Below are 15,234 nucleotides of genomic sequence, written 5' to 3' on the forward strand. Positions count from 1 at the left end.
GTCAAGAGTGAATAACTCTCGACAAATCCGTTTGCGCTCAAATTGAGGCTCAGTTGGGTAGCCCAAGTGTTCCAAAATCTGACATAACAATCTGGGGAATAGCAGAGGAATGGCATCAGCTCTGAGCAGCTTCTTCTGATGGACCTTCTCTTCAAAATACAGAAGTGCGGCCATAATGAGATGATGAGGGCCAAAGAAGAATCCCTCAGATATCCGATATAATGCCTCCAGCAAAGCTCCTCGCCTCTGCACCCAGTGCTGTAGTGGAAAGATATTGTGGCGGAGGAGAGCATCTATGAAAAACATGCTAGGAGGGAGCTCCTTCCTCTGTAGATACTGGCCTGTGGATGCCCCTCTGGACAGAATACGAACTATGTCGCTCGGGGAAGGATTAGTCCAGACTCGATAATCCTCTGGCCTAGCTGGCTCGTAGGGAATGCGCAATGCCTCTGCTATGTGCCTAGCTCCCAGAATACCATGACGTCCGTCTATGGTGAAGTGGATGACAGTAGGATCGCGGACATGGTGTGTGGTCATGGATTGATAAAAATCCATTGCCACACGGGGATAAAAGAAATCCCTTGGAGTAAGCAATTGTTCCATATGATACCTCCGGAGCAGATGGAAGGAGTCCCTGAGCTGGGGCTGAAGTCTGAACGCGGCCACGTCAAAACAGAGCTCAGAGTGGAAAGGCCTAGCCCTGCAGTCTAAATTACCCTCTATGGGCGGCTGAGTGAGCATGGGCCGCTTGATAATCATCTCAGGAGTCATGCCGGAGGGGATCTGAGAATCTGAAGGCGGCGGCTGAGACGACTGAGGCTCAGAAGCTGGCTGAGACGGCTGAGATGGCCGAGACGGCCGAGACGGCCGAGACCCTAAAGCTGGCCGAGATGGCGGAGACTCTAAAGCTGGCTGAGACGGCTGAGATGGCCGAGATGGCGGAGACGGCTGAGGCTCGGTAGCTGGCTCTTCTGGCTCTGATAAATCGATTAACGTTGGCTCCGAGACCTTAGCTTTCTTCTTGGGTGGCTGGCTACTCGCCCGTGTATGATAGCGCCTGACCGGAGGGCTCATTGGTGCGCCCTCAACTGGAGGTGGGACGCGCGGTGGTCGCGGATGCTCGGATGTGGAGCCTTGGACAGGGGTCTTTGATGAAACCTCCTTACGGCTTGACGGGGAGGAGGACTTAGCTCCTCGGGTTCTTGCCATGGCGGGCCGGCGGAGATGAGCGGAGGTGCGCGCGGCCGAGGTTCAGGCGAGAGGGAGAAGATGGAAGGTTGCTCTGTTTTTGGGTCTTCTCTGGTACTATTTAAAGTTCAAATGACCGGTTATATTAGAAATTTGGAATTTATACCGTTAAAATTTGGATACCAAGGGTCACTTAAATTTTCGCAGCCGAGGGCGGATTTCGCAGAGAAAGGGCATTTTCGTAGAGGAGGGCCCTTTTCGCAGCCCATTTCGCAGCCCATTTCGCAGCTGCGAAATTGGGTTACTGTGTTGCGAAATGGCACACGAGTGCCAAAGGGGTGTTTCGCAGCTGCGAAACACCCTGCGAAATGAGGCTATCGCTGCGAAAATTGAAAATTTAACTCTTTGGGGATTTCGCAGCCATTTCGCAGCTGCGAAATGGAGTTACTGTGCTGCGAAATGGCACACGAGTGCCAAGAGGTGGTTTCGCAGCTGCGAAAATTTTCGCAGAGGAGGGTGTTGGGCTGCGAAATTTATTTCGCAGCGGAGGGCCATTTTCGCAGCCAAACCTCGATTTCGCAGCAGACACCAAGGGGCTGCGAAATTATTTCGCAGCCGATGGCCATTTTCGCAGGGGGCTATTTTGGGCTGCGAAATTTCGCAGACCATTGAAATTTCTTGGTTTTGAGCTCCTTTTTGCTCCCTGGGACCTTCTTTCATTTTCTTCGCAATTCCTCCTACAAAAGATCATTCAAAAAGATGAAGTTACATATAATTAACAAAACTTTAAACCAAAATTAAAATCAAAAGAATTAATAAAGCTTTCAAATTAATAAACTTAAGCAAAAATATGGACTTTGGTGAAACCAAGCCCATCTAACCCTTTTCTGATTATGCTTTCTGTGGCTCAAGGAGGTTGATTTCCTCCTTGTCTTGCTTGAATGGCTCAATGAATGGCTTGAGACGATGGCCATTGACCTTGAAGGTCTTTGCACTATTTGAGTTGAGTAACTCAATTACTCCATGTGAGTGTACTTGGTGGATGACAAAAGGCCCTACCCACCTTGATTTGAGCTTTCCCGGAAATAGGTGAAGCTTAGAGTCATATAGCAAGACTCTTTGTCCCTTGAAAAATTCTTTCTTGGTCACCAACTGATCATGCCATCTCTTTAGCTTTTCCTTAGCTATTTTTGAGTTGAGATAGGCATCATTTCTCAATTCCTCAAGCTCATTCAAATCCAAACTCCTCTTTAGCCCAGCCTTAGTTAAATCCATGTTGAGCTTTTTAATGGCCCACCATGCCTTGAACTCAATCTCAACGGGAAGATGGCAAGCTTTGCCATAAACAAGACGGTACGGTGACATCCCAAGGATAGTCTTATAAGCTGTCCTATACGCCCATAGGGAATCAAGGAGCTTAACAGACCAATCTTTCCTATTGGTGTTCACCACCTTCATCAAGATGTTCTTAATTTCCCGGTTGGCTAGCTCTACTTGGCCACTCGTCTGAGGATGATAAGGTGTAGCTACCTTATGCTTGACTCCGTACTTGGCCAAAAGAGCTTCAAAGGGCTTGTTGCAAAAGTGAGTGCCTCCATCACTGATGATTGCTTTAGGCACTCCAAACCTCGAGAAGATGTTTTCTTTTAGGAATTTGAGAACCACTTTGTGATCATTGGTTCTACAGGGTATAGCTTCAACCCACTTTGAAACATAATCAACTCCTACCAAGATGTAGGAGTGGCCAAAAGACATAGGGAAAGGTCCCATGAAGTCTATGCCCCAAACATAAAAAAGATCCACTATCAAGATGGGGTTCAAAGGCATCATGTTTCTCCTTGAAAGCTTGCCTAGTCTTTGGCACTTATCACATCCTTTACTTACCTCATGGGCATCCTTAAAAAGTGAGGGCCACCAAAAACCCGATTGAAGAACTCTCATTGCCGTCTTTTGAGAGGCAAAGTGGCCTCCACATGCATTCTCATGGCAATGAGATAGGATCCCATGCTTCTCTTGTTCAGGCACACACTTCCTTATAATTTGGTCCGCACAATACTTGAAGAGATAAGGCTCCTCCCAATAATATGCATGGACCTTGGCAAAGAAATTCTTCTTGTCCTGAGAGCTCCATTCACTTGGTATTTCTCCCGTGACCAAGTAATTGGCAATGTGTGCAAACCATGGCACTTCCTCCACAAGCATCAAGGATTCCTCAGGGAAATCATCATTTATGGGAAGTCCATGGGTGTCATGAGCAATGTTGAGCCTTGACAAGTGGTCAGCTACCACATTCTCAACACCTTTCTTATCTCTGATCTGGAGGTTGAACTCTTGAAGCAAAAGTATCCACCTAATCAACCTAGCCTTGGCATCTTGCTTGGTTAGCAAATACTTCAAAGCTGAATGATCCGTGAATACCACAATGGAAGACCCTATCAAATAGGCTCTGAACTTATCCGAAGCATACACCACAGCAAGTAATTCCTTCTCAGTAGTGGTGTAATTCCTTTGAGCATCATTCAAAGACTTACTGGCATAGTAGATCACATAAGGTTTACCATCTTCTCTTTGTCCCAAAACAGCTCCAATGGCATAATCACTTGAGTCACACATCACTTCAAATGGCAACTCCCAATTTGGTGCTCTCACAATGGGTGCTGATGTTAAGAATTGCTTAAGAAGCTCAAAACTCCTTTGACATTTATCATCCCACTCAAACTTGGCATCCTTCACCAATAATTCACAAAGAGGTTTGGCAATCTTGGAAAAATCCTTTATAAACCTCCTATAGAACCCGGCATGCCCAAGGAATTGCCTTATTCCTTTTACATTGGTGGGAGGTGGCAACTTCACAATTAGTTCCACCTTAGCTCTATCTACCTCTATACCCTTCTTTGAGATTACGTGCCCAAGAACAATACCTTGATTTACCATAAAATGGCACTTCTCCCAATTGAGTACGAGGTCTTTCTCTATGCATCTTTTCAAAACATCTTCAAGATGTGACAAACAATCCTCAAAAGAAGTCCCATACACAGTTATGTCATCCATGAAGACTTCCATGATTCGTTCAACCATGTCACTGAAGATGCTAAGCATGCATCTTTGGAAGGTAGCAGGAGCGTTGCATAATCCAAAAGGCATCCGCCTATAAGCATAGGTGCCGAATGGACAAGTGAAGGTAGTCTTCTCCTGGTCCTCCACATCAATCTCTATTTGGAAATACCCGGAATAACCATCCAAGAAGCAATAAAAAGGATGCCCAGATACTCTCTCAAGGACTTGATCCATGAAAGGTAAAGGGAAGTGATCCTTTCTTGTTACTGCGTTTAGCTTCCTGTAGTCAATGCACACCCTCCAACCAGTTGTGAGGCGTGTGGACACTTCATCTCCATTTTCCCCCTTGACTACGGTTATCCCGGACTTCTTTGGAACAACTTGGGTTGGACTCACCCAAGCGCTATCCGAAATGGGGTAAATGATACCCGCTTGAAGAAGCTTCAACACTTCAGCCCTTACTACCTCTTGCATATGAGGATTCAATCTTCTCTGTGGCTGACGAGTTGGCTTAGCTCCCTCCTCCATATAAATATGGTGCGTGCAAATCAATGGGCTTATCCCCTTCAAATCAGAAATTTGCCATCCGATGGCCTTCTTGTGCTTTCTAAGGATTCTAAGAAGATTGTCCTCTTGTGAAACGGTTAAAGAAGAAGAAATTACCACCGGGGCTTTATTGCCTTCCTCCAAGTAAGCATACTTCAACTCGGCAGGAAGGGTCTTCAATTCAAGCTTAAGAATTTCATCCTTAGCTTCTTTCATCTCTTCCTCATCCTTGAACAAAGGGAGGATCACTGGCTTTTGTCTCCAGTTTGACATAACGACATTCATTCCCATGGGTTCAGCTAACCCGTCATCAAGATCTTCATGGCTTTCATCTGGATTCTCTTCAAACTGATCAAGCATACTCTGATTACAATGCTCCTCTACCAGGGTATCTATCATACAAACTTCTTCTGGGCCCTCATCTTCTTCAGGATGGATGTGCTTTTGACATAGATGGAAGATGTTGAGTTCCAATGTCATATTCCCAAAAGTGAGTTGCATGACCCCATTCCTACAATTGATGATTGCATTGGATGTTGCAAGGAAAGGTCTTCCAAGGATGATTGGAACATAGTTGATCCCTTTGACAATGGGATCCGTATCAAGCACCACAAAATCTACTGGATAGTAGAATTTGTCAACTTGAACCAATACATCCTCTATTACCCCTCTGGGGATTTTCACTGATCGGTCAGCTAAGGATAGGGTGATCGATGTTGACTTGAGTTCTCCCAACCCCAGCTCCTTGTATACAGAGTATGGAAGCAAGTTAACACTTGCCCCCAAATCAAGCAATGCCTTCTCCACTTGGGTTCCTCCAATATTAACTGAGATTGTAGGACACCCCGGATCTTTGTATTTGATTGGAGACTTGCATTGGATTATAGCACTCACTTGCTCGGTTAGGAAAGCTTGCTTTGTAACATTGAGTCCTCTTTTCACAGTGCACAAGTCCTTCAAAAATTTTGCATATGTGGGTACTTGCTTGATCATATCAAGTAAAGGAATATTCACCTTCACTTGTCTTAGAACATCAAGAATCTCAGAAGCATTCTTGATCGGTTTCTTCCCACGCAAGGCTTGAGGAAATGGAGGAGGCATGTGCTTCTTCATCATGCCTTCCTTTAAAAGAATTTGAGGTTCCCCATCCATGCTAGGAATGATGCTTTCTTTCATCTGAACTTCCTTTCCCTTTCGTTCATTCTTCTTTTCTTCATTTCTATCAGCCTTGTCTTCTTTGGCTTTCCTCTGATCATGCTCCGGCTGATGCACTTCCTTACCACTTCTCAAAGTGATAATAGCTTGCACGTCCCTCACCTTTGAAGAATCCTCGTCTTTGGATTCCACTTCATGTATCCCCTTAGGATTTTGGTGAGGCTGAGAGGGAAACTTCCCTTTCTCATTGACAGTGTTCAAATTTGTGAGCCTTGAGATGGAATATTGGATGTTGTCAATTTTCTGAGACAACTCATTATACATCCCATCTATCTTCTTGTTCAATGTACTCTCAACGTTGTCAATCTTCTGATTTAGTTGAGAGTTGATGGATTTTTGCTCACTCACAAAGTCACCCATAACCTTGCTAAGGCTTACGAGTGCTTGCTCAACTGAGGATTGACCTTGACTCTGTTGGCTTGATTGGGCTGGTGACTGATATGGGTTTGGCCTTGGCTTCCATGCAAAGTTTGGGTGGTTCCTCCAGCTAGAGTTGTACGTGTTGCCATAGGGAGCATTTGAATTTGGCTTCCATTGGCCAATCAAGTTAGCTTGTTCCCCAAACATTTCTCTTACTGCCGGAATGGTGGGACATTCTTCCACCATATGTTCAAACGACTGACATATGGAGCAAGGATTGGCTGGTTGTTGAGGTTCTGAAATAGCTTGGACTTCGTGAACTTTTCTCAACTCCATTTCCTCTATTTTTCTAGCCATGGCAGCTACCTTGGCTTTCATCTCCATGTCTTCACTCAGATTGTACATCCCCCCTTTTGACATTTGCTGAACTGGTCTCTTCCCTATTTCCTTGTTAGTGGGCTCATCCCATCCACGGGAAACCTCTGAGACATAACTTAGGAAATCCATAGCCTCCTCAGGGTTCTTACTCATGAAATCGCCCCCACACATTGTCTCCAATATCTGCTTCATTGAAGATGACATGCCATCATAAAAATAGCCCACCAAAAGCCATGTATCAAAGCCGTGGTGAGGACATGCATTGATGGCTTCCATGTACCTCTCCCAGCATTCATAAAATTTTTCATTCTCACGTGCTGAGAAGTTGGAGATTTTTCTCTTCAATCCATTTGTTCTGTGAGTAGGGAAAAACTTCTTCAAAAAATCAGCTTGAAGTTCTGTCCATGTTCTTATGCTTCTCGGCCTCAAGGAATTGAGCCATATCTTGGCTTTGTCCTTTAATGTGAATGGAAAGAGCTTCAACCTCATAAGCTCAATGGCTGTTCCCCCTTCTTGAAAAGTATTGCACACATCTTCGAATTCCTTTATGTGTGCATATGGATTTTCACTTTCCATCCCATGGAAAGTAGGAAGCAGAGGCACGATGTGTGGCCTGATAATCAATTGCTCTGTAGGAGGAATGATGCAAGATGGTGCACTCATCCTCGGAGGGTGCATCCTGTCCCTCATGGACCTATACAAGTTCGGATCATTCCCCTGCCCGTGTTGTGAATGTTGATCCTCTGGCTGATTCTCCATGACTTCTAAAATAATCTCTAATTCAATAGCTCGTGGAGTCTCTATCCGCACTAACCTTCCCTCTTGGTCTCTAATCCAATAGGGCATGCACGGATTCAGCTGGAACAAAGTAAACAAACAAAACAAAGAAAAAGAAGAAAAAACAGAGCATGCGGAAGGAAAAACAGAGTATGAAAAATAAACTAAAAATGAAAGTTAAAAGCCAAAAGAAACTTATCTATACTAAGTTAAAAATGTTCTAAAACTAAAATAAAAGGTTAGTAAATGAAAATTGAGATAGAATTCACCTTACTCATGAGAAGTCTCACAAGTTACCTCCGGCTGATATATTCACAGTGAAGTAGCACCTTCCCCGGCAACGGCGCCATTTGATAACCCGACTCTTGGTAGCTTGGCATGTAAGGGTATCAACAAAATTTATACCTAAGGTCCTTACACTAAAGTAGCAAAGCTACTATAGCATAGTGGCTCTAGGATCGAACACTGGGAAGGGTTTTTACTTTAACTGGTGAAGTTCGGAGGATGGAGTGAACTTTTCTTAATAAAAATTAGGTTAAGATGAAAACATAAAAAGATGAAGGTGTTGTACTAAACTAACATGAAAATAGGTTAAAAGATGGAAAAAGAAGTTTCTCAAAGCTTTGGATAGCCATGCTTAACTCACGGTGTAAAAATGGAGATTTTGGAACTTTTCACCTCGAGTTGGGGAAGCAACTCAGGTGATGCTTACTTCCCGAACCGGTATGTGTTTAACAACTAAGTTTTAGTCCTTGAAAACTTACAAAAAGGGGTAGTTGAACCTCATAAATGCTCTTTTAATGAATAGGTCATCTCCTCGACTTGCAATACAATGGCTCGTAGGAGATAACTAATGAACGTCAGTGGATCTAACAATAAGAATCCACTGAGACCAAAAGGTTATCAAGTATTGGCCATTCAAAGCAAGTCAGAGGGATTAAAAGCTTTACTTTGAATGAAAACATTTATGACGCTCAGCTACTTACATTCATGGCTTGGAAATCTCCATCCTGACACGGGAGCTTCACATGGCATCCATTACTTCAAGAAACTAAAAGGTTTTAGCCTCTCATCCTTGGGGATTTCATCCTCCAAGGATGTTTGGCTACTAAGAAAATAGAAAATAGTAGAGAGAAAAAGAAAGCAAAAGATACTTCGTATTTCACTAAATGTAAACTTTACAAAAAGTTGGTCTCCTGGGGAAAGTTCCCCCGACTGCTTAAAAATGAAAATTACAAAACAATACATATCAGGTTGTTTACCCTTGTATCCTTGCTTAACAACTAAGGAATCATCTAATTGGTGGATTACAAGGAGAGAATTGGGATTTAGACAACAAATATCTGAGGCAAAATAACAAAAAACGTTGGCCGCAAATATCTGGAAGCACTCAGGAGAATTTCGCAGGCGCACAAAACGGCTGCAAAATTTCGCAGATGAACAAGATGGCTGCGAAATCATTTCGCAGCCGAAGGCTGATTTCGCAGCCAAAGGCTGATTTCGCAGCCCTGCGAAATTGGCCTTCAGCTTGGAGTGATCTGCTTCCATTGGCTCTAACTTCTTCATTTCAACTCCGATTTGCGAACCGTTTGAAGCATTGGATTGTTGACTTCCCGATCTTCGAAGCGACATAAAGTATGCATAAATTGGACTTCAGGAAGTACTCCAAAAGTGGCTGAAATGACTGTCATCAAGAATGCTTCAAGGTGGATTCTCTCTTTACTTCTCCTCCTTGCAATCCGGATTGGTTATGGCAAAGGACTTTAAGGCTTCAAATCTCTGATTCTTCATGTTCCTGAGCTTTCTATTGCTTTACCATGGATTCCAAATAACTCTCCTCCATCTTGGATTGCTTTGGTGATCAAATTACTAACAAAAACACCAAAACTTACACAAAGTGATTAGAAGTGATTGCAAAGGTCCTTAATATGTTAATTGGGTTAAAGGGCAATAATTACTACTCAAAAGTGTTTAAAAGAGTTAATTACAAGCTATCAAATAGCCCTTTTTGAGTAGTAATCAGATTCCTTATAGAAAAATGGAAACTATGAGTTGGTACAACTTCCTAAAGGAAGAAAATCATTGGAAAACAAATGGGTGTTCAAGTGGTTGAGGGATGTGGTTGAAGAAAATGCGGCTAAGTTGAAGAAGATTCACATAGAGAAGAATGCCTCAAACATGTTGACAAAGGTTGTTCCTAAGAAAAAGCTTTAGTTATGCATTGGGACAGTAGGTTTGAACTCCATGTGATGGAGTTATAGATTGATATTCCTCTCTCATGTGTTGGAGGGGGAAATTGTTGGGCTAAGTTTTTTCAACCCATGAGCCCATGTGTTAGGCTATTTTATATTTGGATATTCCCTAAGCTCATATATATATATATAACATTAGGTCTTTTGTATTATGAGAGAATAGAGATTTGATTGTGAAAAGAAAAGGAAATTAGGGTTGTTTTCTAGGCAATGTTTTGGGGCTTAAGGTGAAGTTACACGTTCTTTCATCAACCTTTTAAGGAAGTCCCTATGGTATGTTTTCTCCCTAATTTCTTTCTGTTTATGTTTCCTAGGATGATGGATTCTCGCCTTAAGCATTGAGATATTTATATAAGTTTTCAAGGTGAAGAAATCTAAGGACTTAATTATTATATCCCCATTTATTGAAGTGGAAGAAATTTTCTCCGCGGTTTTTTATCTCCATTTAGAGGGTTTTTCCACGTTATATTTGGTGTCCTTCTTTTTGGTTGAATGTTCTTGATTATCATTCTTGATTCTTGTTGGGTTGTTATTAATGTTGAGGGTGATTATTATTATTGAGTGGTGGTTAGTATTATGGATGAATCTTTTAACCTTGACAGGTGAATACTCTAGATCTCTCCCTTTATCTTCCCAATACTAGAAGCTGTGTAAAAGTTGAACATGCCACGAAGAGAAAATAAAGTGAAAAGATGTTCAAATTTAATGACTACAAGAGTTGGTTGGCTATTAATGTCTTACTCACATTTGTGAAAATCCCCATTCTTATGACTCCATTTTCTATATGGTAATTGATATATTTTTTAGGGAAAAAAAAGAATGAAAAGAATTGATGTTTCTTACTCAAATTGCAGAAGCCTTGTAAGAGTTGAAGATTCCACGTAGAGAAAATAAAATGAAAAGATGTTCAAGTTTAATGACTAGAAGAGTTGGTTGGCTACTAATGTCTTACTCACATTTGTGAAAACCCCAATTCTGATGACTGCATTTCTAGATGACAACTGATATTTTTGAGGCAAAAAAAAAAAAGAAAAAAGAATTGATATTTCTTACTCAAATTGCAAAAGCCTTGTAAAAGTTGAAGATCCCACATAGAGAAAATAAAATGAAAAGATGTTCATGTTTAATGGCTAAAAGAGTTGGTTAGCTATTAATGTCTTACTCACCTATGTGAAAACCCTTATTTTGAGGACTTCATTTTCTAGATGGTGAGTGATATTTTTGAGGGAAAAAAAATTGATGTTTCTTACTTAAATTGCAGAAACCTTGTAAAAGTTGAAGATCAAGTTTAATCGCTAAAAGAGTTGGTTGGCTATAAATATCTTACTCACCTTTGTGAAAACCCCCATTCTGATGACTCCATTTTCTAGATGGTAATTGATCTTTTTGAGGAAAAAAGAGAGTAGAAGAATCGATGTTTCTTACTCAAATTGCAAAAGCCTTGTAAAAGCCGAAAATCTCACATAGAGAAAAAAAAAAAGAAAAAAAAAAGTTGCTTAAGTTTAATGGCTAAAAGAGTTGGTTGGCTATCAATGTCAATGTTGTAACCCTCATTATGATTATTCCATTTTCTAGATTGTAACTGATATTTTTGAGGAAAAAGGGGAAAAAATTGATGTTTCTTACTTCAATTATAGAAGCCTTATAAAAGCTGAAGATCCCACATAGAGAAAATAAAATGAAAAGATGTTCAAGTTTAATGGCTAAAAGAGTTGATTAGCTATCAATGTCTTACTCACCTTTGTAAAAACCCCCCATTATGAGGACTTCATTTTCTAGATAATGATTGACATTTTTGAGGAAAAAAAGAAGAGAGGAAAACAATTGATGTTTCTTACTCAAATTGCATAAGTCTTGTAAAAGTTGAAGATCCTACCTTAAAAAAAATGAAAAGATGATCAAGTTTAATGGCTAAAAGAGTTGGTTCATTATCAATGTTTTACTTACCTTAATGAAAGCTCCCATTTTGATGACTCATTTGGTAAACCCTAGATTTCTGTGTTTTGTAAACTTCCATCACATGTTAACATTAAATATGGTTGTAACAATTAACTTTCAACAATTAATTTGTTTTACGGCAAAAAGTGACATGTGATCGCAAATTTGTTTTGCGGTTAAATGTCACAAATTTTGTTTTGTGGTAAAATTTTATTTTTGTTTTTTATTATTAAAAATAATTGCTCAGGAGGCATGAGCTTTTATGAATTTTTTTTAACCATAAAATACTATATTTTATTTATAAATTTATTTATTGTAAAAACTCATGTTTATTGGAGTGATAATAAATATAATTGTTATTTATATTATAATTAAATAAAATATAAGTTTAATGTTTTTTAAAGTTTTTGTTTTCAATTATCTAGAGGGAACATTGCCATCTCTCATGATTGTTGTGACTTTTTTTTTTCTTTTTTTGTCACTTAAAACAAGGTTTCTTAATAAGTAGTTTTTATTTATTTATTATTTAATAATTTAAGTTGATTTCAATTGATATTTATTCTCATTATTTATTAAACATTCATAGTTAAAATATTGTAAATAGTTAATATAACCACAAAATATTTACCATAAAAAATAAGTTATGGATGTGGAACTATATGGTTGTAAAATATATTATTATTAGATGTAGGCAAATAAAGTTAAAAATATTTAAAATTAAGAATAAGTTATTTATTTGGACTTAATATTTTAAGTTATGATATTAAATTATTTTATTAAATATATCTAATCTATTTAATAACTTAAATTAAGATATTAAATCATCCTAAGTTGATTTATCAAACACTAATGAGGTTGTATTTGTTTTCTTTTTTTTTTTTTAACTTAATTCTAGATAAAACTTAAAACTAAATAGTGCTTAATAATATTAAGCATCACATTGTTTGTTTGTTTGTTTTTTTTTTTTTTAATATTTCATTTCTACTAAGTATTAAGAATTAAAGAAAAATGAATTAATTACTTTTACCATTTAAAAAAATTAAATATATATATTTTTTCATTTGGTACAAAATTTAAGAAACAAGTAATAAATTATTAAAAATATATATATATATATTTAAAATCTAAAAGTAAGAATGCATTTGGTAGTGATTGTAGGAAGTGTTTTTAGCTGTGTAACACTTGGAAATTTTTATCTTTCAAGTATTCAAAAAAACTAAAAGCGCTTCCTAAAATTACTACGAAACAAATTCTAAGAGTGTATTTGACAGTGATTGTAGAAAGTGTTTTTAGTCTTTCTAACACTTGAAATTTTTTATTTTTCAAGTATTAGAAATGTTAGAAACACTTCTCGAAATTACTTGCAAACATACCCTAAGTTGGTGGAGGAAAAGAACTTGAAAAAAAAATGCATTTAAGTTGAGTGGTGGATATCCTTCCAAATTAATCCCCAACACCAACAGTATTAATTAGAACACACCACTGAAAATGACCCAAAAATAAAGTCATACAAACTACCTTTCACTTTCACATATTACAAAAAAGTCCCAAAAAATATGTATTTGATGAATAAAGGCACTAATTACAAAAAGGCAATCAATAAAGGAATGGGAAGTTTGTTGATGTTGCATTATTCTCATTAGAAATTATAATTGACTTGAACAAAATCCACCAACTTTGCACAAATAGACGCTTCGCAGAAGGGGAACATCTATAAGAGCAACATCTTTCCATTTCATCACCTCTAATCCCATCTTGGGCAGACTTTCTAATGGTAAAAGAGACACTAACAAGATAAGTATTGTCATTATTTGGGTGATAGCCATGGAAAAATATTTTTTGACAAAGAAACTCAAATCCCAACAAAAATATGGTTATAACAGTTTTTATATATATATATATATATATATAAAATCAATTTAGAGTGATTTATCAATATTATTCGCTTTGGATTTGTTTAAGGAAAGTATCTTGACTTCTAGGGATGGCCTCATAATGGAAAATTAAGTTAAGAGTATTCATCATACAAAAAATGAAATTGAAAAAGCCCTAGTTGAATTTCTTGAAGTAGTAATTAAATCCATTTAAGGATTAATGATAACTATGTTTGGTTGTTAAAAAGTTTAAAATAAAAAATAAAATAAAAAAATAAAAAGAAAAAGAGAGGAAAGGGAAAAGAAAGAAAAAAATAATTATAATTAATTTTTATTTGATTGTCGATTAAGAATTGAGGAGAAAATAATCTAAGAGTGTTTATTTTTTAAATTTATTAATAAGAGGGTATTTGTTTTTAACTTTTTATTTAACTTATTACTTATTACTTATTTTTTATTTTTTAATATTTTTAACTGAATCACAAAAGACAAAATACTTAACTTTTTCTAAAGAAAAAGTAACTTTTTTTAAATCCATTAAAAAATCTCAACCCTCAATTCTTATTATCATAATAAATCTTCTTGTCTTTATCATTTTCCTCATCTAACTACCGCCTTTTTCTCCTTTTCACCACTTTAACTTCAACAACTTTATTATCTTAAAATTTTTAGAAACATGTTAAATTATTTTTTTGTTGAGATAAGAATTAATTTAAAAATTATTTTTCTCAAATGTTGATTTCTAGCATATAAAAAACAAATAACTTAACACTGAATAAAAATAAGATATTAAAAAAACAAACAACTTAATTAAAAACTTTTTAATCTTAAATTAAATTAAGTTCTATTAAATATTAAATTTAAAAAACAAATACTGTCTAATTATCATTTTTAATATACTTTATATTTTTTTATTTTTATTTTTAAAAATTATATAAAATATAAAAACTCTTCAATCGTTTTAAAAACTGTTTAAAAAATTAAAATATTAAAAAAATTTAGAGTTAGAATATTCAAGGAAGGATCCTCGATTTTGTTTCACTATAGCAAGTAAAAATCATATAACCCGTTTTACAAAGGTAAAATTCCAAAAACTTGTTTTTTATAGGAACGTTTTTAATATTGAAAACATTGTCACATGCCCTCCAAGGTCCATTTAACCTGACTTTCAGCTTTGCAAAATACAGAGTTGTACCGCAGACAATGGCCAGGATGGGTCAAGAATTGCCTCCTCCTTTTAACCCTAGGCTCACAACCCAAGACTTTGATGCACGCCGAGACCGACCCTAGCTTACCTCTCCTCTCAATTCAATTTTTTTTTATTATTTTAGATTCTATTATAAATATTTTATAATTCCAATAAAATTTCTATTGGAACAAAAGTTTTGGTGGAAAATCACGTGAAAAAACATTCACATAAAGCTTGTCCTCTTTTTCTTTATTCTATTTTATTTTTAATTTTACATAGATTTATGGACAAATTATTTTTGTGAGTCAGAAATTGGCCCCTCCCTCGAGTATATAGACTGTATGCTCACCAAAAACAATTAAACATTTTATAATTATTTTTCTTCAGCCACGTCCTTCCCTTTGCTCATTCGAAGTCTATATAAAGGAGTGACCACCTCTCTCGCTTCTCATCAACTCCT

At 37.5% G+C, this 15,234-nt stretch overlaps 1 pseudogene; it reads left to right on the forward strand.

Annotated features, from left to right (window-relative positions):
• Positions 1 to 15,234, forward strand: part of LOC100246298 (beta-amyrin synthase 1-like) — a 92,108-nt pseudogene that overhangs the window by 18,059 nt on the left and 58,815 nt on the right.

The sequence above is a fragment of the Vitis vinifera genome, chromosome 10 (assembly GCF_030704535.1).
Source record: "Vitis vinifera cultivar Pinot Noir 40024 chromosome 10, ASM3070453v1".
NCBI classification, from domain to species: Eukaryota; Viridiplantae; Streptophyta; class Magnoliopsida; order Vitales; family Vitaceae; genus Vitis; species Vitis vinifera.